The sequence below is a fragment of the Mirounga angustirostris genome, unplaced genomic scaffold (genome assembly GCF_029215605.1).
Source record: "Mirounga angustirostris isolate CCGP_5_RB_7025 unplaced genomic scaffold, mMirAng1.0.hap1 SCAF_5, whole genome shotgun sequence".
NCBI classification, from domain to species: Eukaryota; Metazoa; Chordata; class Mammalia; order Carnivora; family Phocidae; genus Mirounga; species Mirounga angustirostris.
The window spans coordinates 146,896,279-146,921,375 of record NW_026991713.1 but is presented as its reverse complement, the minus strand read 5'-3'; the positions used below and the strand labels follow the sequence as shown (position 1 = coordinate 146,921,375).

The following is a 25,097-nucleotide window of genomic DNA, read 5'->3' as shown; positions in this document are numbered from 1 at the left end:
CTCTCTCTCTCATTTCTCTCTCTCAAATAAATAAATAAAATCTTTTTTAAAAATAAATTAAAAAATTTTTTTAAATCTTTTTAAATCTAAAATCAGGGGCACCTGGGTGGCTCAGTCGGTGAAGTGTCTGCCTTTGGCTCAGGTCATGATCCCAGGGTCCTGGGATCGAGTCCCACATCAACAGGGAGCCTGCTTCTCACTCTCCCTCTACCTCTGCTGCTCCCCCTGCTTGTGCTCTCTCACTCTGTCAAATAGATAAATAAAATCTTTTTAAAAAAATTTTTTAAATTAGGGCGCCTGAGTGGCTCAGTTGGTTAAGCGACTGCCTTCAGCTCAGGTCATGATCCTGGAGTCCCAGGATTGAGTCCCACATCGGGCTCCCTGCTCGTCGGGGGGTCTGCTTCGCCCTCTGATCCTCTTCCCTCTCGTGTGCTCTCATTCTCTCTCTCAAATAAATAAATAAAATCTTTAAAAGGGGTGCCTGGGTGGCTCAGTTGGTTATGCGACTGCCTTCGGCTCAGGTCATGATCCTGGAGTCCCTGGATCAAGTCCCGCATCGGGCTCCCTGCTCGGCAGGGAGTCTGCTTCGTCCTCTGACCCTATCCCCTCCCATGTGTTCTTTCTCTCTCATTCTCTCTCTCTCAAATAAATAATCTTAAAAAAAAAAATCTTTAAAAAGAAACTATCAAAAAAAATTTAATTAAAAAAAAAATCAATGCAAAACCAAACCAAGAATTCCTGCTCTTGAAACTTAGGAGGGCCACAAATATCTCCCTGTGCTTACAAACCAGAATGGCAACATGGAGAGCAGAGCACAAGCAAAACATATAAAATACATCTTTCCATCCACGCATCTGTGCAGGTGCACACGGGCATACAGAAACATGCACGCACCCCCATGGTACGGAGAAGGGCATCCTGGGGGAAAAAAAAATCCTTGAGCTCCCAGAGTTCTTGCAGATGTAATTAGTTGAATTAAGATGAGGTCATAGTTTGGGGTGCCTGGGTGGCTCCGTTGGTTGATTTAGGACTTCGGGCCTCCAGAACTGTGAGACAACACATTTCTGATTTTTTTTAAGCTATTCGGTGTGTGCTAATTTGTGTCGGAAGCCACAAGAAACTGATACATCTCACAATGCAAAAAGTCAGGACTTCTGGTCTCCCTGACTTGGCACATACTGTTCCCTCCATCTCGAGGGCCCATCTCTCCCTTAATCCACCCAACAAAATTCTACTTAATTTTTCAAGGTACAACTTAGATGTCACTTTGTCCAGGAAACCTTCTCTGACCACCCACGTTCGCCCCAGCATCACGGCTCTTGGGCAATTCCACAGTAGCATCACTGGTCCCAAGTTGGGACAATGATCTATTCTCAATTTGTGGTCACCTTTTACTGCTCTATGAGCTCATGGAGGCTGGGGAACTCATCTATTCACGCTGGCGTCCCCAGGACCCACAAAGGACCGCTCATCACCAGAATCAAGCTACATTCTTGATTAAATAGCTTGTCTTAGCTGTAACTAGAATATTTTTTTCTTCCTCTTGTAAAGGAGGGATCTGAAGCAAATATGACAAAATGTTGACATCTGTTAACTCCAGAGGGTGGGTACATGGGTGTCATATTATTTCCTGTGCTTTTCTGAAGATTTGAAACATTGCATAATGAAAATGTTCTCAACCTTAAAAACAGAAGGTAGCAGGCTATATTGGGACACGACCAGTCCATTAGAGCCTGGACTTTCAATTGGAAAGGGCATTCCTAGTTCAAAACACAGCCTTCCAACACAATTTTAGAACTCAGCCCACTCGAGTGTATGATGAGGAGTAAAATTTCTTGAGTATCTGCTAAGCATTCCTTACTGGTGGTAGGTCTTGTTTTCATTGTTCCCGTAATCCTATGAGATTATATGATTGCTCCCTCTGAACTGGGACTTGCCCAAGGTCATACAGCTGATAAATGGTTGGATGTGGGATTGAAACTGAGTCTGCATTGTTCCGAAACTAAATTAACAGGAGCAGAAATTTATAGTCTTCACGATGTCCCATGCACACATCAGCTTATTTCAGCCACACAACAACCCTGTGAGACAGGTCCTGTTATTTATCATCGTCCCATTTTGTGGGTGAAGAATATAAGTCTCAGTGAGGATGAGCAGCTTCCTGGTGGCACAGCTAGCCCGTGATGGGGCCGGGTTCGATTCGAACTTGTGTAGACTGGTTCCCCAAGCCTGTGCTCCTTCCCTCTGGGATCTCTCCCACCGTGGACAACAGGCTGCTGCTCTTCTAGCAAGGGCCCCCCAATAGCAGAGATGATGCTCCCCAGTTACCAGGGGTCTCTGGAGGTCACCACATCCAAGGTTCTGCCTCCAAACCCAAGAGGAACAGCCTAGCGTGCACCTACACTGGATATAGACAGGACCCTCTGCATGTGGGTATTTACGGAGGAAAACCATCCAGCAATGAGCTCTCAGTCCTTCTCCTCAGCTTACAGTCCCCTGTGTGAGCACATTCCTAGAACACAGAGGGAAGAAAGAGAAGGGACTATCCCAGATCTTTCCCACCTTCCTGCCCGCTTCCCTCCATGTCTTCTCTCCACACATCTCATGGAGGGCACTGTGTTAGGTTTCACTATCCCCCATGTCTAAGGGCTGCAACCTCTATTAAAATTATAGCAGCCTAATATTCTAAAATGTTCTAAATTAACCCTGCAGGTCAGCAGCAATCGCTTATAATTCTCAACCACACTCCATTCCCTGCTAGGGATTTCAGCTGACTGGATTGCATGCCCAGACACGAGGCATACAGACTTCCCTTTGGTTCCTTCCATTGGTCTAACTAATGACTTTAGGAATACCTGCTAACTCTTTTGCCCTTCTTGAAATACAGCTTTTAGTCACCAAGATAAAGACCTAGAGTCCCCTCTGGCATGAAAAGATTGAGATCGCAAAAAAAGAGATTGCTTTCAGAAGCTTCGAGAGAGAAGGACACATCAGGAGTCGATGCTAACCATGGTGTCATAAAGGATCTGACTCCGAAGAATATGGTCTTCACAGTCTTTGAATTTGAGAGGAGGCTCTGTGATTTATATAGACCTAAGCCGAAAGGCGTCCCTTTAGGCAAACTTGAAGTTCACTTGGCTCTCACCCAGAAAAGTGACTTGACTTCACAGAGATAACATTTCCAGAATTACTTCCAACCAGCTCTGTCTTTGTCTTATCTGGGTTATTCCTGGGTCACACGAGAGATGGCACCTGCCAGGGGAAGGGTCTGTGACCACAGAAGAAACCCGCGTGCATCAGAGAAACCCCACCCTCTGACAATGACCTCTGACTATGACAAAAATCTCTGAGGTTTTTTGGACATATTGAGCCAGCCCTTCAAAAAGTCTCAATACCTTCTTCCCCAGAAAGAACCACTCTTCTGATTTCTATCACCTTCAATTACATGCTTGAAGGAACTTTCTGGGGAAGGCAGAAATATTCCATATGCTGTCCTGATCTGGGTTGTGGGTACACAGATGTACACATATGTAAACATTCATCCACTATATACTAAGAGGTGTACATTCTACACACGGTATCCCTTTTTTTTTTTTTTAAAGGAGGGAGACAGTAATCATCCTCAGGCCAAAGATCATACAAAGGCAAGAAGATGAGAAATTTGTAGAAATATTTCCATGTTGCTGAAAGGTGGCAGAGGGTGAAGTGTGCAGACATGGGGCCACATCCAAAGAAAGCCCGGTTGCCACCGATCGAAATTCTGGATTTATGTGTCACTTTTTACAAAGTCTAAAAGGCAAGCTTCTGACCTCTGAGAGCTGCCAACCAGAAAGGACCCATCGAGTCAACCTCTTGGAGACATCCATCCATCCAAGTGCACAAGGAAACATGACAAGATATAGGGGCAGGGAGAGAAAAATGTGGGTGCCAACGATGGCGGGAAGGGAGACAGGGGACAGGTGACCCTCTCGCTGAGCGTTTCTCCAACAAGGGTGCCCGTCATTACCGTAACAAAGGGAAGATGTGTGGGCAGGCAGAGGGAGCTCAGGGGGAAGCTAATGGATGTGTTCCTGTCCCATTGAACCAGCGTCTTTTCCACAGCACATAACAACCCGGCCAGTGTCTCCTCGTCAGGAACTCTTGCTGCTCAGCCTGGCTCATCCTTTCCTAACTGTGAAGTGCCAGAGCAACCTTTCTAATTAACAAGTCGTGTCTCTATCCCACTGTACATTTATTTCGCTGCTCAATGCACCAACCAGGTGCCTTCAGGGAAAGAGGAGAATTTTAAGAAGCTGGGAAGGGGGGCAGTGAGTGGGGAGCTGTTAAAGGGTGTCAAATGAACAGGTGCAGGCTTGTTAGTCACGGAGAATGCATAAATCTTTGAAATTAATTTCACTGATGGTTCATTTTTCATTAACGTTTTCCTGGCCATAAAAAAGTAACACTCTATTTTCCTGCACCCCAGGGGACACAGACACCTTCTTGGAGAGAGGGCCAGGCTCGAACACTACATATATGTTCTCCGAGAAGGACCCCTGGGTCATTTCAGTGAGGGGCAGGACCCTCTGGGAAGGGAGACAGCTGGGGGAGGGGGAAGACCCCGGAGCAGGAGGGACAGACGCAGGTGCAAGGCTCAGTCAGACCACCTGCCAGCTGGGAAGACGAGAACAAGTCATGGCCTGTCTGATCCTCGGGGCCTCCCAGGGAAAGGGAAGGAACAAGACCACACAAGACCATTGTAAAAGGGGAAAAAAGCAAAGGAGAGGGTGGAGTGCTTTAGTAAACTAAGCGCTGAGCGCATAGGTATTAGTTAAGGTTTGGCTTCTGTGCACCTTTGATTTTGGTGGATAATAAAAACTGACTCTGGCCAAAATTAGAGTAATTTTTCAAAAAGAAAGAAGAAAATGTAATTAGGAGGATCCAAGGACAGCCAAAGAATTGGGGCACCCTAAGCTCATTTATCCTTACTCTCATTCATTCATCTCTCCATCAAGTACAGGGGTCCCCCCTTACGCTCAGGGGCTATGTTCCAAGACCCCCCCAGCAGATGCCCGAAAGCGCAGACAGCACCGAATCCTACATATACCATGTTTTTTCCCACACACACATACCTACAAGAAAGTTTAATTTATGAATTGGGCACCGTCAGAGATGACCCACAATACCTAATAATAAAATAAAATAGTTACAACAATGTACTGAACTAAAAGCAATGTGAATGTGGTCTCTCTATCTCAAAATATCCGATTGTCCCCTACTCACCCTTCTTCCTGTAATGACCTGAGATGATACAATACATGCACGAGAAGATGAGGTGAGGGGAATGACGTAGGCATTGTGACGTAGCACTAGGCTACCGCTGACCCCCCCAGTGATGTGTCCAGAGGAGGAGCATTGGCCTCCAGACCACAGTCCACTGTGGGTAAGCAAAACCGCGAATAAGGTGGGGTGGGGGACGACTGTACTTAACACGCTCCTGCCATGTGCCAGGTAGAATTTTAGATGAACAAGATACACATTTCTGCCTACTCTGAACAGTCTGGTAAAGATCTTAGAGAAGGAAGGGCTCCTGGGTGGCTCAGTCGTTAAGCATCTGCCTTCGGCTCAGGTCATGGTCCCAGGGTCCTGGGATCAAGTACCGCATCGGGCTCTCTGCTCCGCGGGAAGCCTGCTTCTCCCTCTCCCACTCCCTCTGCTCGTGTTCCCTCTCTCACGGTGTCTCTGTCAAATAAGTAAATAAAATCTTTTTGAAAAAAAAGATCTTAGAGAAGGAAACAGGTTATTATAATGTTTCTTAGGAAGAGTGGTGATGGGGTAAACAGAGATGGTCGATGGGAGCACAGGAAAAAAGTTCTGTATCAGTTAGCCACTGCTGCATAACAAACATCCCCAGAGACACACAGTACTAAGTGATTGTTTTCGTGCTCAGCTGGGGAAGTTCTGCTTCGAGCTGCAGAGCCACAACCTGCAGTGACTCTGCTCCACATGCCTCTCACTCCTTGGGACCTGCAGTTACCCACAGCATGCTTTTTGTGGCCGTGATGGAAAGTCTTGCATCTATCAGAGGAATTTCAAATTATAAAACATATGAAGGAAACGGAGTTTATTTTCTCTTTCAAGTGTGCACAGTGGAAACAACAAAGCATTGCTGAGTGTGAGCTGGTTCAGCCCTGCCTGATTCATAACAACCCATTTACATGTCACTGATCTGCCCCACTTCACCAGCTTAAAGCACAAAACGAGATCACCGGCCTTTTTAATATTCAAACGAAATTACTCTGGGAGCAGAAATTGGTTCAACCTTTTTGGAGGGCAACTGGATAATACCTCCCCCAATTTTGAAAGTGCTTACCTTTAAACTCGGGGATTCGACTTCCAGGAATCTGTTCTAGAGAAATCCATGCACAAAAAGGTCTACCTGTTTGTTAAAATACGCGTATGGCAGCACTGTAGGGAAAAGCTGCAGAAGAGGAGCAACGCAATTGCCAATTAACAGGGGACTGGATGAAAAAAGCGAGGTGGATATAGACGTTATTTCAGGAAATCTTCAAGATACCTGCCCAGTGTAACAGAGAGTTGCCGGACCACACAGCACAACGACTTGTATATTTAAAAATACACGACCTATATCTATTTATACCTACAAATATGTCTATGTCTTTATCCAAACCTGTCTCCACATACATATGTATGTACCTACGTCCATGGCTTATCCACAGCTACATTTGTATCTGTATCTGTGAATGTATCTATATGCAGATTCGTGTAATAGTCAAGAAAGGAAATATTATTGGGCACTTGGGTGGTTCAGTTGGTTGAGTGTCTGCCTTCCTCTCAGGTCACGATCTTGGGGTCCTGGGATGGAGTCCCACGTCGGGCTCCCTGCTCAGTGCAGAGCCTGCTTCTCCCTCTCCCTCTGCTGCTCCCCTGGCTCGTGCTTTCTCGCTCTCTCAAATAAATAAAATCTGAAAAAGAAAAAAGGAAATACTACCAACAGACAAGGTGAAGGGGCACCTTCCACTTTCGACTCTAAATGTTTCCATGTTATTGTGTTTCATATATTTGAATAATAGTGACATCGTTTTCAAAATTGAGATGACCCTGAGCCCCATCACAGGTCCAGGGGAGCAGGTCGTTCTCCCCTGGCCACAGGGTCTCTCGGCCATGATCACACCCAGGAATGTCAGCCCTGGCTGGGGTCAAACGGGAGAGACAGAACTGGGAATGGGTGCGGACAGCGGAGGAATCCTGAGGTCTGGCCGCCCCCCAGCCCAGTGCCAGCTGTCCCCTCAGGTGTCCCAGGCACGCAGTGCTCGGAACACAGAGTTACTTTTCCTGCACACTGGAGGCTGCGACCTGGGGTCTTTCCACCACACGGTGCACGCGCGCACACGCAGGCATTCCAGTGCCAGGGCCAGTCTCAGATGCAGACTGCGAGGGAGATACAAGTGCAAGCGGCTCAGCTGGGACAGGATCCCGGGACACACAGGTGGGGAGAAAAGAAGGAGGGGCAGTCCATGCAGGCTGTGCTTGTCCACAGGTCATGTGGCAGGCAGAGGGGGCTGCACCCCTCTGGGGCCCTCTGGGAGACGGAGCACCCTCCGGGGTATTTATCCAGCAACTCCCATCGAACCCTGCTGGAGGGATGTTCCGTGGGGGCAGACCCCCTTCGAGTCTCCTGTGGCCACTGTCACTAAGTCCCACGAACTGGGGGCTTCAACAGCAGGCACTTACTGTCTCCCAGCCTAGAGGCTGCACGTCCCAGGTCCAAGTATGGGCAGGGCAGGGGCCTTCTGAGGCTGGGGGGCAGAGGGGAGGATCTGCTCCAGGCCTCTCTCCTGGTCTGGGGCCGTGCTCATATCTCTGGCGTTCCTTGGCCAGTGAGGGCATCACCCTGATCTCCGCCCTCCCCCCGTTCACACGGCCTTCTTCCTACCTGTGGTCCGCCTCTGTGTCCACATCTCCCGCTGTTATAAAAACACAAATCGTGCCGGATTAGGGTGCACACCAGTGACCTCATCTGAACTCGCTATCTGCAAAGTGCCCATTTCCCAGGGGGCTTAGGGCTTCTACATCTTTCGTGGGGGACACAATTCAACTCACAACATACCCCCGAGCACTTCCAGCCATGCCCGGGCCAGTGAGCAAAGCCCTGCACAGAGTCTCTGTAGCCACAGGTACTCACAGACAGCGGCCCCTGGGGCTGGGGCCCGCCCCCCGCCCCCCATCCCCTGTCCTAGGGCCGGACACCAGCAGCTTCCCCACACTCTCTGAGCTCCCGAGACCTCGGCTCCTGGCTGCACTTGCCGCACCGAGCAAATGGGGTCAAAGCCGAAAAGGCCAGCAAGCCGTCAAGCACGACTACAGGCCTAAGTGCCCTGCCTTAAAACGAAAACGCGAGCGCACTCGGGGCGCGGGGGCGGCGGGCTCAGCTGCCAGGTGGTGATCTGTGCAGATGAGCCGCCTAATAGCCGGAAGTGCCTCCTAATGGCCCTCCAGATCATTTCATTAAAAGTTGCAATGATGTCTGCAGCTGAAACCGAGTCGTGCTGGGAAGGCCATTAGGTTAATCAAAATATGAGGACAGCTGGCCATCTACTCTCCATTACCAAATTAGGTCCTGCTGCCCACTCAGCAAAACTGAGAGCAGGCCAATGACCCTGGGGGCATTCCGACGGCTCAGAGCACCCCTGACAGCTGATTCGAACTTAAAGGAGGGATATTTTCGCTGTAAGCGAATTGGAAGAGCTCCAAAACAGCCGGTTTCCCACCAAACTACCTGCCAGACTCTTAACAGGTGTTCACCTGTCTTTCCCGGGCTAGAACACAAGCTCCATGGGGGACCCCCCCCCAGTATCCTAGTTTGCCCAGGACCGAGGAGTGTCTTGGGACCCTGGACATTTGGTCACTCCAGCTGCATGAAAGCAGGGACTCGGTCTGTTTTGTTCACGGCGGTATCCCCAGAGCTCCAGTGCCTGACACATAGCAGAACTTATATAAATGTTAATTGAGCAAAACCAGGAACGGGTTTGTCCCCTGTCTACAATCGATTCAACAGCCTGGAGTATATTCTTTCATGCTTTGTTTTTCTTTATGCACCCCCACCCCACACCGCACACACAAATGAGCAAACACATAATATGGAGGCTCTTTTTCCTCAAAAGAAAAAGAAAAAAAAGGAGTCACATCACAGGCATGAATCAGCAATTTGCTTTATCACTTAACAATATATGGTACATCTCTTAGATCACTACATATAGATCTGCCTAATTCTTTTTACCGGTTCATGATGTTCCACAGTACTGAATGTTGCCATAATTTATTCTATGATTCACCTGTTGGTAAAGTTATGTTTCCAGTTACCAAACATAACAAAGATATTTTATTGGGCAGACAATGCACCAATAAAATATCTTTGCACACTTATTCTAACATTCTGGCCATTTCGTTTGTACCAGATAGGTTCCTAAAGGTCTAGGGGACTGAGTGTTTGTAATTTAAACAGACATCAGGGTTGACCTTTGGACAACACAGAGAAAGGTCACGGAACCCAACGCAGCCAGGCTGTGAGGGAAGATGTCCAGTAGCTGAGTGTGTTGCACGCCCATTTGCCCAGCTCTCTCCCAGCTGTGGGATTAATTATTCCCTGGGGATGCAAAGAAACCTACGATGTGGTCTCTGCTCTCGAAAAATCCCATAGGGCAACAGACAGGAGCAGAAAAGGGGAGCTATCATGTGCTTAACTCCCTCGGGGCACCCGGTACTGTTCTAGGAGCTTCCAAGCACCAGATGCTTTGTTCAACCTTCAAACAATTCTGCAGGGCAGGAAAGATGATCTCAATCCTCAGACTACGAGCTTCCTGTGGGCCAGGAAAGGGGAGTGCCTTGCCCAGAGTCAAACAGCCAGCAAGTGAGAAAGCTGGGATTTGAACCTGAGTCTGGCTGACCCTACAACCACTTTCCACTATTCCACTGGGCTTGACCTTGGCTACCTTAGAATCAACCACAGGCACTGGTCCCAACCTCAGAGGGCCTGATGAAATTGGTATGGGGTGTGGTTCCCCTCCCCTCCATCAAGGCTTGGAAGCCACAGTGTTCCAGTGGGAGGCCAAGGCTGAAAACAGCTACAGGTGCCCTGTGGTTCAGACTCACCTGGAGGGCTTGCAGGGGTTGGCTGCTAGCCCCCAACTGCAGTGTCTGATGCAGGGGTCCTGGGGGTGGGAGCCAGGATGTGTACATCTGAGCAGCTCCTAGTGATGCTGATGCTGCTGGTCAGAATCCATGCTTTGGAAACACTGCCCTACACCATGGACCCATCTGCGATCTTTCCTCCCTAGTTTGCAAACAGGGACATGAAGAATCACAGGGCAGCCCATATTCAACACCAGCCCTGACAGTGCAGGCAGCTGCTGGGACTTTTCAGATAGTTTTGCCTCTCGGCTTTCTCTGAGGTTTGCAAGGCTAAGAGATTGTCATTGGTGGGTCCTCAGTGCTCACACCGGCCCATCTGACCATTTTCTTTCTGCCTGCTATTTGCCGTGCTTCCTCGGCCGGCCTGTGATTAAAGAAAGCCCTGTCTTTATTCCCCCCCCCCCCACTAATCCCTCCCTGAACACATCCGTACACACCAGAGGGAGTGGTCGCTGGAATTCTGAAACACTGAAACCCCAGGATCACAGCCCCCTGCAGCATGGGCTATGTCATTTTACTGCATTTCCAGGGCCGGGGGGGCTTCTCCTGCGGCTAGCTCCATGCAGCTCATCCCTGTGCCTCCCTCCGCAAAAAGAGCTGAGATTCAATGGGCAGGAAAGACACTCGGAGGTCATCGGGGTCACCCCCAGCATGTTCCACCTCCCCAGCAGGGCGCCTCCGACCATACATCCCGGCTGCCCAGACACGCAGAGGAAAGCGGTCCCCTAGCTCCCCCTGCTGGCTGAGTTGGGAATGGCTTAGAAGCCAGTGCTGCCAGAATTGCAGGAACTTCAAGATCTCCCTGACTCCTCCGGGAAGATGCAAATTTCGCTGGAAGGGGCTTCCGTCTTTCCAGAATTATCTTCAGTACCTCCTGCAACATGCCTGCCGTTCAGATACCTATCCCCAACCAATAGCCACAATCCTGTCTCTAAGAGGTAGAAAGACGGTCTCAATCATTCACCAGACGTTGGCTGGGGCTACAAGGAGTCTGCCCTCCTGTGAGGCACCGCCAACATCTTTATGTTACATCTTTATGTTACATTGCACGTGCTTTGGAGAAATTCACAGTCTAACCCGCGGTCAGCAAACAACAGCCCACCGGCCAAATCTAGCCCCCTGTGTTTCTGGGAAACCCACAAGTATGACTTTTACATTTTTAAATTGTTTTAAAAATCAGGGGCGCCTGGGTGGCTCAGTCGTTAAGCATCTGCCTTCGGCTCAGGTCATGATCCCAGGGTCCTGGGATCGAGTCCCGCATCGGGCTCCCAGCTCCGGGAAGCCTGCTTCTCCCTCTCCCACTCCCCCTGCTTGTGTTCCCTCTCTCGCTGTGTCTCTCTCTGTCAAATAAATAAAATCTTTTTTAAAAAATCGTTTTAAAGATCGAAAGGTGCGGAAGGGAGGCGGGCACCTTCCTGGAAAAGAAGCGGGTTGGGCTCGGCTGAAAAGCAAGCCCGACACCAGAAGTGGGAGATTCCAGAACTGGATGTAAAAACCCTTTCTTCCTGGAGTTTTCTGGACCCAATTAAGATGTTGTACCCGGTCCGGTTACCCTAGTTACAGGCGTCGCAGTTTGTCGAGGAACAGAGAGAAGAGACTCAAGAGGCCTGTTTACCTCAATCATGGGGTCTTCTTCAAAGGGTCTGCTCACCCAGGTTACTCAGTTCTGGAACCTCCTAGATGATCTGGCTGAAAGTAATCCTGAGAGCTACGAGTTCATTCAACAGCAGCTGAAAGAAGGGAAATAGCTCTATGCCCTCCCCCCCCCAGAACCACAGTTCTGTCTACAAACCAAGATCCTGAAACCAAAGGAAAAAGTACTTTTTATTAACCTGTGTCAGTGGAAAAGGATCCCAGCTCCCCAGTCAGCCATTCATCCAGTACCTCTAAGTGTTGGCAGACCAGAAGATATGTCTGAGACATCAGATGTTTATACAGTCATCCATGTTGCCTACAATCCTGATGTTCTCCAAGCAGCAGAAAAGGACCAAGTGAGAAAAGATCAATTAATACGGATGACCATGAAATGCACTGAGGAACAATTCCAGTTCACTCTCTCATACTCTTACAGTATCACTAAATTTAGAATAAAAGGAAGCATTCAAAGGATGAAACAAAATCTGATGGGAATGCAAGCTGACCCCACAGATTTAAGAGAGAAAATGAGAAAGGAACTAACCCTTGAACAGGTAAGTAGGACTGTGAGCAATCCAGATCACATTCAGCTTTTATTGCCAAAAGGTGAAGTTTCAAGCAAAACAAGGTATCTGATTGAGATTTCCAGTACAGAGATCCAGGTAGAGATGAAGGAACCAGACTATGAATTAAAAATTGTGGCTGACCAGAATGAGAAACCTCTGGAAATTGAAATAAAAGTTGAATTACCTGGTATTAAAAAAAAAAGAGTACACTTACAATGATGAGACCACTGAATAATGCATAGAATTGTTGAATCACCATATTGTACACCTGAAACTAAGAGAACACTGTATGTTCACGATACTGGAATTAAAATTTTAAACTTAATTTAAAAAAATCAAAAGACTATTTCGTGGCCTGTGAAACAAGCTCAGAGAGGTCGCTCAACTTACCCAAGGCCACACAGCCAAGAGGCAGCAGAGCTGGGTTCGAACGCAGATCTGACTCCAAAACTCACGCGTTTCTACTCCCCCAGGTCCCCTCTAGGCTCACAATCTCAGCATCTCCTCCCCCTTGACAGAGGAAAAAATGTGGTTCATGGAGCTCGGGTGACTTGTTCGCATGGTGATCAGCCAGAGTGGTGGAGGAGGGACTTGACCCCTGGCATCTGCCTGCAAACACAGTGCTCCATTCTAGACTGCAACTCCTGACTCTGGATGGGGCTGATTCTCTGTAGAGATAACACCCAGTAGTAGCACCGAGAGGAAAGGAAGTAACGGATTCATGTTTTTTTGCAGGGGTCACTCCTGCCAGTCCCATGCTGATGGTTCTTCTGCAAAATGGGTATAACCCTCCCGTGAGAATAAGGCTGCCAGACAGAGGAACCAGGCAGCCCCTCCCACGGCATCCATCCCCCAGAACAACCCTGCTTTCCTGGTACACATATGGAGGAGCCACATGAGGTTTCCCCTGGAAAATTCAACTGTGCAGTTAAGGAAATAAAGCTTGCAGATGACCACTCGGAGGAAGGCTAGGTCATTCTGAGCTGGCCCCAGATCCCAGGGCTGAGTGAATGGGCTCCGGCTGCCACTAACCTGGCACCTTGAACGGCAGAGATTTATCCCCTGGAGGCTGGAAGTCCAGGGGCAAGATCCCCACAGGCTGGTTTCTTCTGGGGCCTCTCTCTGTGGCATGGAGACGGCCACACTCCATCTGAGTGTTTCCATGGCGTTCTCCTTCTAGGCACGTTTATGTCCAAATTTCCTCTTCTTATAAGGACACCAATCATGCTGGATGAAGGCCCACCCCAGTGAAGTCCTGTTACTTAATTACTTCTCTAAAAACCCCATCTCCAAATAGAGTATGTTTCAGAGATGCTGGGAGCTCAGACTTCTGCATATGAATGGGGCAAGGGGTGTAGGGGGGACCCAGTGTAGCCCAGAAGAGAGCATTAGGGCACCTGGCTCGTCTGTCTGTCCTGCAGAGTCCTACAAGGAGGGACTACAAGGAGGGGAGAAGGCCCGGAGTCCACTCTGAGTGGAGGGAGGGCTGATAAGGGCTGGAGGAGGGCCCAGCATGGCTGCCCTGGATCCTCCCAGCCTACTGGGCACCCAGACTTCAGTGGCCAGGATTTATCACGGCAGTCACCAGGGTAATTGGAAAGAAGCAGGCTGTCAGGGGCAGGACCTGAGGACTAAATTTCAGCAGTGACACCTCCTGCCGGAGCCCCACCATTCTCCATGAGTTATCACCCCGGGACCCCCAGCCCCCACTCTGGGCCCTGCAGAGGTGAGTACTTGTCCATCTGAGAGGTTTTTCAAGGTCTCCTGTCTGAGTTGGCTGACCTGGGCACTCGGGGAGGGGGTTGGGAGGAGAGCCTCTGCAACCCTTGCAGGGGTTCGGCCTCCAACTCAGCCTTCCCTGCACAATGCAGCCCCCTGGACAGCCCACCCCAGGCAGTTCTGGTGGCACAGATCTGGGTCTGGGGCCAGGCTACACTTCCCTGTGACCCAGCTCCAAACCAGAGCAGAGAACTTCCCCCTCTCAGAGAACATTCTGGCTTCAGATTCTGCCTAGCTGCCTCTAAGTCCTTTGTCTCTGTCTCTCTCTCATCACAAGCAGGAGCCACGTGAAAAAGTATCTCCAACTCCCATGCTGGCTTCCTATCCTTGCTCTGGACCCCAACCCCAACCCCACGTGGCCTCTCCCTTTTTATCCCCTCCCCCCACCAAGCCGCCACCTCTCAGTCCTCTGGTTTCCATGCTGGGGGCCCTTGCGCCACTGGATTCGAATGGCCCCTCTGGGAAGATACCTCAGCGGAGCCCTTTGCCCCGAGGGGTCACCAAGCAGATGTAGGATAGGCGTCAGGCAGAGATGGGGCTGGCATGGGTTGAAGAGTGTGTTCCCCCCCAAAAATCCTCCTCCTCCTGGAACCTCAGAATGTGACCTTATCTGGAAATAGCATCTTTCCAGGTGCAGTAGTTCAGACGAGACTGATCGGGGAGAGGCCTAAATCCAATGACTGGTGTCTTTATAAGAGAGAAGCTTGGACACAGACGCGGGGAGTGGGACAGTGGGGCACCTGCAAAAGCAAGACACCTGGGGCTGCCGGGACCAATGAGCCGGCGGGGAGGCATGGAACGGGTTCCCGCTCAGAGTCCTGAGCAGGGACCAGCCCTGTGGATGCACTCTGGCCGCCAGACCCATGGAGAGTAAATTCCTGTTGTTTTAAGTCACCCTATGTGTGGTCTTTCGTTAAGCAGCCCGAAAAAAGGGATGCAGGGCCCACGCGTGGGGGCAACAAGGACACCCCAACAGACCTCCAACAAAGCTAACCTCAGGCTTCTGACAGACACGGGATGGGGAACAGGCCTGGAGAAACTGTCCTGGGGAAACAGGCCTGGAGAAACCGAGAGCCACCAGGAAGAAACCGAGAGCCACCAGGAACCCCCCTCCAAAACACACACACACAGAGCCGACCCCCGCCTCCAACACACACACACACACACCGAGAGCCACCAGGACCCCCCCTCCAACACACACACACACACAGACACACAATTCAGGGGATCCAGGTGTTCAAACATGGGGTGCCCCAGGACTTGAGAGCTGGGAGATCTGCCCTGGACATACAGACGTCTGCTCACTCGCTTAACCTCAGTGTCTTCATCCCTGAAGTGCGGTGTGAGCATTCCCACTACACACGATCAGCGTGCTGGGTGCATACCGCACGTGAATGCTGACCCTCAATCCACAGCCCAGCGCAGGGTAGAGTGGCCCACCCTGGGGGCAGGCAATAAGGGACCACATTGTCTACACAGAACTTAGAAGCAAGAATAAAACCAACCCCAAGCTGGGCTGCTCTTTATCATCGCCAGGTGAACCCTGCAATCCTCTTCCCCACAAATACCTCTCTTCGGTCTAAGTTCTGAACACCTGTTGCAGTTAGCATTGGGTTTTTGTTGGGGATGGGGGGAGGTTAAATGTATTACTGAGGTATAATTGATACACAATGTTGTATTAGTTCCAGGTGTATAACATAGTGATTCCACAATTCTATACATTATTCAGTGCTCCTCTGAGTTTTAATGATATATACATAAACTTCAAATCAGCACATTTTTATTACTTACACTGTCATAAACACTGCATTCTCCAGAAGTTAATTCTGAGAATGCCCAGCTATACAGCCAAACAGACCCGGCTCCTGCGTCTGTTTGGAGAGAAAATCCCTGGTGGTTGGGGATCCTCAGCGCTCTGTCTGGGTGCAGTGTGCATCTTCAACACCTTCGTGGTGCTTAGGGTCCCTGTGTGCAAACGGCAGAGTTAACACATTGGTGGGGGGAGGGGCACAGCAACAGGGACACAGAGCGGGGGCTGCTCCCACTCTGGCATGCTGTTGGCACATAAAAACTAGGGGGTTTTATTTGTGTTTACAGCTTAGGACCCCACGAAAGGGTGGACTCTGTGGGGTGAGCTATTTTTGTTCGGTAAATGCAAATTCCAATTCACACAGGAAACAGTTTAGTAGATTCGATTAACATCTTGAAAATTGAAATGGATGCTTCTCTTTGAGCTGTTAATCCTTTGTTTTTTAAAAGGAAGGAAGCTGGGAGGGGTAATGGCAGGTATGGGCAAAATAGGTGAAGGGGATGAAGAGGGACAAGTTTCCAGTTATAAATGAGTCACAGGGATGAAAAGTGCAGCAGAGAATGTAGTCAATAATATTGTAATAACACTATATGGTGACAGATGGCAAATACACTTGTCATGCTGAGCATTTCATAATGTACATAAATGTCAAATCTCTGTTTTGCATCTGAAAGTAATATATGTCAACGGTACTTCAATTAAAAATTTAAATTTTTCTTTCTTTTTTTTTTTTAAAGATTTTATTTATTTATTTATTTGAGACAGAGAGAGAGACAGAGAGCATGAGAGGGAGGAGGGTCAGAGGGAGAAGCAGACTCCCTGCCGAGCAGGGAGCCCGATGCGGGACTCGATCCCGGGACTCCAGGATCATGACCTGAGCCGAAGTCGCTTAACCAACTGAGCCACCCAGGCGCCCTAAAAATTTAAATTTTAAATAGATTTTTAATGATAAAAAGAATGGATAAATCAAGTGTTTGGGATTGCTACAGACTATTGCAGATCACTTTGTCAGTAACGTAACTAATGCCACTGATTTGCACACTTAAAGTTGGTCAAAATGGTGCATTTTATGTGATCTATATTTTATGACAAATATTTAAATGAGTAATGTAATATGCCCAAAACCATCAAATTATACCTTCAGTGGGTGAAGTATATGGTATGTGAACTGTATCTGAATAAAGTTGTCATAAAAAAAAAGTAAGTAAAGGATGCTAAAAATGACCCACTCTGGGTGTCATATAAGCCACATATACCACTGGGTGGTATTATCCCTATTTTATAGAAGAGGAAACAGAGGTTCAGAGAGGTGAAGTGATCTGCTTAAGGTCACACCTTGAGACCAGTGGTTCTCAAGGCCACTGTGTTCCCCCTGGGACAGCCGACAGTATTTGGAGGCATGTGGTATTGTCACAGCTGGGGAGGATGCTACTGGCATCTAGTTGGGGGGGGGGCAGGGACACCACGAACACAGGAGCATCCAGCCCTAATGCCAATATTGCTGGAGTCAAGACAGAGAGCGATAAGGAGACAGCGCAGAAATGGGGAGGGACCCAGGGACACACACACAGGGACTGTCCTATCTGGAGTGAATGAAACCAGCAAGGAACTGGGGGGCGTGGAGGCTGGCAGGGAAGAGCTCAGTCCAGCGGCCCCACCGGAGCCAAGTTCCAAATTCAACAGCCTAACATTTTAAAGATTTGAGTAATAATAAAAATATGCTTCAAAAGAATATATTATCGGGCGCCTGGGTGGCTCAGTCGGTTGGGCGACTGCCTTCGGCTCAGGTCATGATCCTGGAGTCCCAGGATCGAGTCCCGCATCGGGCTCCCTGCTCGGCGAGGAGCCTGCTTCTCCCTCTGACCCTCTTCCCTCTCATGCTCTCTCTCTCTCATTCTCTCTCTCAAATAAATAAATAAAATCTTGGGCGCCTGGGTGGCTCAGTCGGTTAAGCGACTGCCTTTGGCTCAGGTCATGATCCTGGAGTCCCGGGATCCAGTCCCGCATCGGGCTCCCTGCTCGGCGGGGAGTCTGCTTCTCCCTCTGACCCTCCTCCCTCTCATGCTCTCTGTCTCTCATTCTCTCTCTCTCAAATAAATAAATAAAATCTTAAAAAAAAAAAAAGTTAAAAAAAAAAAGAATATATTATCTGTGCCCATCCCATAGGCTGGCAGCATTTGGCCAGAGTGCAGCCGGAGAAGTGAGGGACCCGAGCTCAGCCATCAATGGGGGCAGGAGAAAAAGTAACCCAGGCGAGCAGCAGGCTTCCACCACCCCTAGGAAAAAAATTTTAAGTCATCTCTAATAAATAAGCCATTGGATTTTGAAAGGGTGCATTTATTCTTTTTCCAAAGGCTTTCAGAGCACCGATTTCTGGTCACAAACTAAGCAGACCCAGATGCAGCCGCAAGGACTCCCCAGAAGGCCTCTTTGCAAATCCCCACTGGCCCCAAGTGCAGGGCTGAGCTCTTCAAGGCCCCAACACCCAGCACAGTTTCCAGGGCAAAGTAGTGCCCAAAAAATGTGCGCAATGTTTCCAATGGTTAAACTTGACCTCTTTGTAGGGCCAAGGTTCTTTCAGCAGCCTCTGTCCCTCTCTGCCTTCACCTCATCCTTTCCACTCCCCTGCTCTGTTCCAGCCACACTAGCTTCTATGCTGTCTCTCAAATCCACACTCCTGCCCCAGGGCCTTTGCACTTCCTCTGCTTTCACAACTCACTCCCTCCTCCCCTTCAGGTCTTTGTTGGAAGGTCCATTTACAAAATTGCCACTTTCTCTCTTCCCCATTCTTTTTTTTTTTTTTTTTTTTTTTTGCCTATAGCACTTACATCCTCCCAACTTGCTAAATAATTCCCTCCTGAACTTGTTCAATGTTTACTTCTAAATAGACTCTAGGGTATCTAGTAAAGGCCCCTGATAAATATGTGTGGAATGAAGGAATGGTCTTTAAGCCTCACAATGACTCTCTGTGATAGTAATATCGACACAGTGACTCTCTCTGATAGTAATATAATTGACCCCATTTAAAGACAGGGAAACTGAGACACACAGAGGTCGTGTGACTTGCCCAAGGTCACTTAGCTACGAGTTCCAGAGCTGGATTCCAGGTGAGGCAGGTGTCCCTGAGGTCCTCCTTCTCTACCACATGGCTATGCAGCTTCCCAGGCAAAGTCTTTCCTCCAAATCCTGTTCTGTCCCTGGGTTCCCTGTCCTGGACCTGCTACCCCCAGAATGCGGGCCATCTGGACCCGTTCAAAGATCCCTCAGGGATTCCTGCACTAAACATCACATACGATTGCTCTCCTCCTGCATGGATAAATACTGAGCTCAAACTTCTAGAGAGACACCATGTGGAATATGGAAAGCCAGAGAGGGCTGGGAGTAGCCCTAGTCACACAACTGTGGGATCTCCCTTAAAGAAGGTGGATGTGATGGGCTGAACTGGTTGAGACCAAAAAAGATGTTGAGACCCTAACTCTCAGGACTTTACAATGTGACCATATGTGGAGCTATCTGACCAACAGAGGGAACCAGGTTAAGATGAGGCCATGAGAGTGGGCCCTAATCCAGGAAGACTGGCATGTTTCTAAAAAGGAGATATTTGGACATAAAGCTGTGCACAGAGAGATGATGATGTGAAGGCCCAGAGAGAAGATACGACCTACCTACGAGCCAAGGATGCCTGAAGCTGTGGAAGTGAGGAGAGGCCTTAGACAGATTCTCCCTCACTTCCCTCGGAAGGAACCAGCCCTGCCAGCACTTTGACTGTGGCCTTCCAGGCTCCAGAACAGTGAGAATAAATGTCTGTTGTTTCAACCAAGCAGTTCATGGTGCTTTGCAGCCGCGGCCTTACCAAACCACTGCAGTGCCTAACCAAATAAAGGTGGGGTTCTCTGGAAAGTGTAGGAGAGAGATGGTCACCAAGAGAAGTCACTGCATACACACTAAAGTCCTTTTGAGGCCAACTGTCAACTCGACATGTGATCCTTGAGATGAGGTCCTGTTTCCAGGTGAACTTCAGTTCTAGTCTTGAATCCCGATGGGATGTGTCCTGTCCCCCGTCTCAGAAATTCTCCTGGTGCTCATTCCTTGATTCACTGGTCTCCCCCAGTCCTCATGGCCTCCCCTCAAGACACAAGGCAATGTGTCTGATCACACGTACCTTGCGAATTGTGATGTATTAGATTTTATTTTTGCCCAAATAATGAGCACGCTTACTAAAAAAACTTCATGAATAAGGATGGGTGCCTTATCGAGCAGATTGAAAGGATTCTGTACCTGTCTTTTGGGGAAAGGCAGCTGAAACCCTGATATGGATTAGCCTAAAGAAAAATAAACAAGTGTAAACCAAGACGAAGAGGAAAATCTTGCCATTTGGGAGAACAGGGATGGACCTAGAGGATGTTATGCTAAATGAAACAAGTCAGACTGAGAAAGACAAACACCCTGATGATTTCACTTACATGCAGAATCTAAGACACAAAACGAACAGAGACTCATAGCTGTATAGCACCACTAGGTGCAGGGAGAGGCTAGAAGGGGGATGAAACAGGTGAAGGGGATTAAGAGGTACAAACATCCAGTTACAAAGTCAGTCTTGGGGGTGTAAAGTATAGCACAGGGGATTCAGTCAATAATATTGTAGCAACTTTAACTACACTCATGGTGGGGATCATTTCGTAACATAAAAATCAAGTCACTGTAATGGATGCTGGAAACGACTAGGATGGGAAGACAATTATATTTCCATTAAAAAAAAAAAGGGAGAACAAGAAGAGGGAAGATTAGGGGCGTCTGGCTGGCTGTCAGTGGAAGTGTGACTCTTGATCTCCGGGTTGTGAGTTTAAGCCCCACGTTGGCTGTAGAGATTACTTAAAAAAATAAAAACACTTGAAAAAAAAAAAAGAGTAACCATCTTTTTTTTTTAAGATTTTATTTATTTGACAGAGAGTGAGAGAGAGAGAAAGCACAAGCAGGCAGAGCAGAAGGAGAGGGAGAAGCAGACTCCCCACTGAGCAGGGAGCCCCATGCAGGGCTCCATCCCAGGACCCTGGGATCATGACCTGAGCCAAAGGCAGATGCTTAACTGACTGAGACACTCAGGTGCCCCAAGAGTAACCATCTTGATCTTTCTCTTCTCTTTCCTTTCATTGATAATAAACCTTGTGACAAATTTCCTTCTTCAATTTGACTGTCCTTTTTTTATCCCTGGAATTCTTTAGGAATCGAAGTTTGTGTCCTGAAGACTGGCAACATTTTGCCAAATCAGAGAAGGTGAGAGTTAAACAGGACCTTAGAACAACATTAATTAGACACCAGACATTAATTAGACACAGTAGAATTAAATAGTTGATAATGAACCATCCACAGGTGACAAGGCACAAAGTTGAATGGGGACCACTGACTCCTGGAAAACATTCCCACTTGTGTTTTAAAACAGAGAAGGCCAAGAAGAATGGAACTAAATTGTTTTGAAAGCCTGGGTTTCAAACGTGGAACAACTGAGTTATGTGTTTGTAAACACAGCTATTTAGAAGAATGTGTGACTTATCTCCCAATTAAAATACTATGCAAATTTGTAAGGCAGGGCTTTGTCAGCTAGAACTAGTAAACAGAACAGAGGAGCTCGAATGAAATCATTTCTAGTGGAATTAGTTGTTTATGATGGTGCTGTTTTCTTTTTTGCAATTGTTTGGAACCAAAAGGAAGTTAACACAATCGTGATGATTTTTTCTTTGCAGAAGCACCCCTCTCTAGAGCTCTCACTGGACAGGAGGGACAGTTATTTTACCTGAACATTACAGGAGGTACTAATATTACTTCTGTGATATAAAAATCTGAGATGAAGCGGTCCAGGGCTGGTGTGGCTCCACGGTGTCAGGGAAATGACCTTCTTCTGTCTTGGGGGTCTTCTATGCATGCCCTCCATTCTCCATTCCTAAAAGGGCCTCATGTTCCAGAGGCCTGCTCCAGCTCCAGTCATTACGCCTATAATCCCGCTCAAGGGAAAGGAGGAAAGAAGAGAAAGGCAACACCCCCCAGAAGTTTTTCATTCCACTTTTACCAATGCCCCATTGGCCAGAACTTGGTCACATGGCTACACAGCTCTAGGGCTGTAGCTGCAAGGGAGGGTGGGAAGTGTAGTCATTATTCGGCGCAGCCATACGCCCCCAGCTAAAAAGGGAGAAAGGATCTTGGGAGATAATGAGCAGTTTTTGCACAGGTAGGATACTGTTGTTCATTCTCTTGTACGGATGAGAAAACTTAGAAGTTAATAACTTGACGAAGATCACAGTCAATTCTCTTGATTGTGATACTCTCTTGATTGATTCTTCTATTTTGTGATACTTTTTCTCATGCATCTGGTATTGATAAGTAATTAACTCCTCTGTGTTGCTTGGAGGAGAGAAATTATACAAAAACAATGCATTTGGAATTCTACTCTTTTACACTCAAATCACTGCTTATTTTATCAAATAGAAATTTTTTTTTCTTAAAGATTTTGTTTATTTATTTGACAGAGAGAGAGATAGCTAGAGCAGGAACACAAGCAGGGGGAGTGGGAGAGGGAGAAGCAGGCTTCCTGCTGAGCAGGGAGCCCGATGCGGGGCTTGACCCCAGGACCCTGGGACCATGACCTGAGCCGAAGGCAGACGCTTAACGACTGAGCCACCCAGGCACCCTCAAATAAAAATTTTTAAAGTGCAGGGGCGCCTGGGTGGCTCAGCCGTTAAGCGTCTGCCTCCGGCTCAGGTCCTGACCCAGGATCCTGGGATCGAGCCCCACATCGGGCTCCCTGCTCAAGCGGGAAGGCTGCTTCTCCCTCTCCCACTCCCCCAGCTTGCATTCCCTCTCTCGCTGTGTCTCTCTCTGTCAAATAAATAAATAAAATCTTTAAAAAAAAAGCTTTAAAAAAAAGATTTTAAATTTTAAAAGTGCAGTATCTCTGTGGCAGAGAAGAGTGTGAAGACTAGCAAAAACTAGGGTTTCCTCCTTCTCCAAGGATTGTAGGTGAATGAGCCAGCCCCACTCACATCCCAGGGGGTTTGCAAGCAGCAGATGACCCCACCACCCAGGGCTCACTATGACCATGCCTGCAGCCCCAGACACCCTTCACAAAAAAAACCCCCAATTTTTTGTAATCACAGACTTATACGTAAAATGTAAAACTACAAAACTCCCAGAAGACAGCATAGGGGAACCCAGATAGATGACTTGGGTATGGTGATGACTTTTATTTTATTTTTAAATATTTATTTGAGAGAAAGTGAGCAAGCACAAGCAGGGGGAACGGCAGGCAGAGGGAGAAGCAGGCTTCCCGCTGAGGAGGGAGCCTGATGCGGGGCTCGATCCCAGGACCGCAGGATCACAACCTGAGCCACCCAGGCATCGTTTTATTTTTTATTTTATATTATTTTATATTTATTTATTTTATAGTGATTTTTAGATACACCACCAAAGGCACGATCCATGAAAGAAATAATTGATAAATTGGTCTTCATTAAAATTAAAAACTTTTGCCCTACAGGGACACCTGGGTGGCTCAGTTGGTTGAGTGTCCGGCTCTTGATTTCAGCTCAGGTCATGATCTCAAGGTTGTGGGATCGAGCCCCGCACTGGGCTCCACACTCAATGCGGAGTCTTCCTTGTCTCTCTCCCTCTGCTCCTCCTTCTACTCTCTAATACAAAAAAAGCTTAAAAAAAAGACAAAACTTCTGCCCTACAAAAGACAAACAACATCGAGAGAATTAGAAGACAAGCCACAGACTGAGAGAAAATACTTGCAAAGGACACAGCTGATAAAGGACTTTTATCCAAAATACACTAAGAGCTCTTAAAATTCAACAATAAGGGAGCACCTGGCTGGCTCAGTTGGTGGAGCCTGCGACCCTTGATCTCAGGGTTGTGAGTTCCAGTCCTACGTTGGGTGTGGAGATTACTTAAAAATAAAATCCTAAAAAAAAAAAATTCAACAGTAAGGAAACAAATAACCTGATTTAAAAAATGGGCCAAAGAGCTTAAGAACTATTAAAGTTCTCCACCTACTGATGATACTGCTGCAGGTTGAAGGACCACATTTTAAGAAACCCTGCCCCAAAGGCTTCCTTGCTCCATGTAAGATCTTGGCGTAAGGGAACTAGCATTGATGTTCTCAGAGGCTTCCAGAAAACAAGCAGCTCTCCCCAGGCAGTGCCTGTGCAGTGAGAGAGGTCTTGGGTAAACCTGGGCCCCATGTCCAGGTGAGGGGCTACAAGGGACAGCTGTCCTGTGGGCCAGGAGCCTCTAGATGGCAGTGCCCACCCAGAAACAGAACCAGCTGGAGGCCCAGGGAGCCGCCGAATAGGGAGGAAGAGGGCAGCCAGGGTTGCCGCCCCCACAACCCTCTGCAGCTGGCTCACAGACTAGTGAGACGTCCAGATGCCCGTCAACGAAGCAATGAATACGTGAACGAATGAATGAATGATCCTTTGAGGGTTTGCAATCCTCGATAATCATAATAGCTAATATTTATTGGAAACTTGCTGCCTGGCACTGTTCTAGGCAAATTAAGATCATGCTGTACGTATTTGTTATGTGAAGAGCATTCTCCCATTTTTCAAGACACCCATCAAGGGCGTGCTTTATAAAGGCTTAACCACCTAGTGAAACTGGTATGTTTGATCAGTCCCCTATCATCAGGTTTCTGTTGTCTTGTTACTCCAAATACTACACTTTGTATTGTTGCTTAAGAATTGCCTTCCACAGGGGCGCCTGGGTTGCTCAGTTGGTTAAGCGACTGCCTTCGGCTCAGGTCATGATCCTGGAGTCCCGGGATCGAGTCCCATATCCGGCTCCTTGCTCGGCAGGGGGTCTGCTTCTCCCTCTGACCCTCCCCCCTCTCATGTGCTCTCTCTCTCTCTCATTCTCTCTCTCAAATAAATAAATAAAAAATCTTAAAAAAAAAAAAGAATTGCCTTCCACAATTAATTAATCCCCTTGTTGGGATTAACACTTAGAATTAGAGGACAGGAAATTAGGACTGTCTTTAAAGATCTTCATATACGTGGCCAACTGATTTTTCAACGTGTGGCAGACAGGCTGTCCTGTTAGGAACAGCATGTGCTGGGGGTACATCA

At 48.0% G+C, this 25,097-nt stretch overlaps 1 pseudogene; it reads left to right on the top strand.

Moving 5' to 3' along the window:
• Positions 1–11,655: 11,655 nt before the first annotated feature.
• Positions 11,656–13,143, top strand: LOC123840854 (PIH1 domain-containing protein 2-like; annotated as a pseudogene).
• Positions 13,144–25,097: the final 11,954 nt, after the last annotated feature.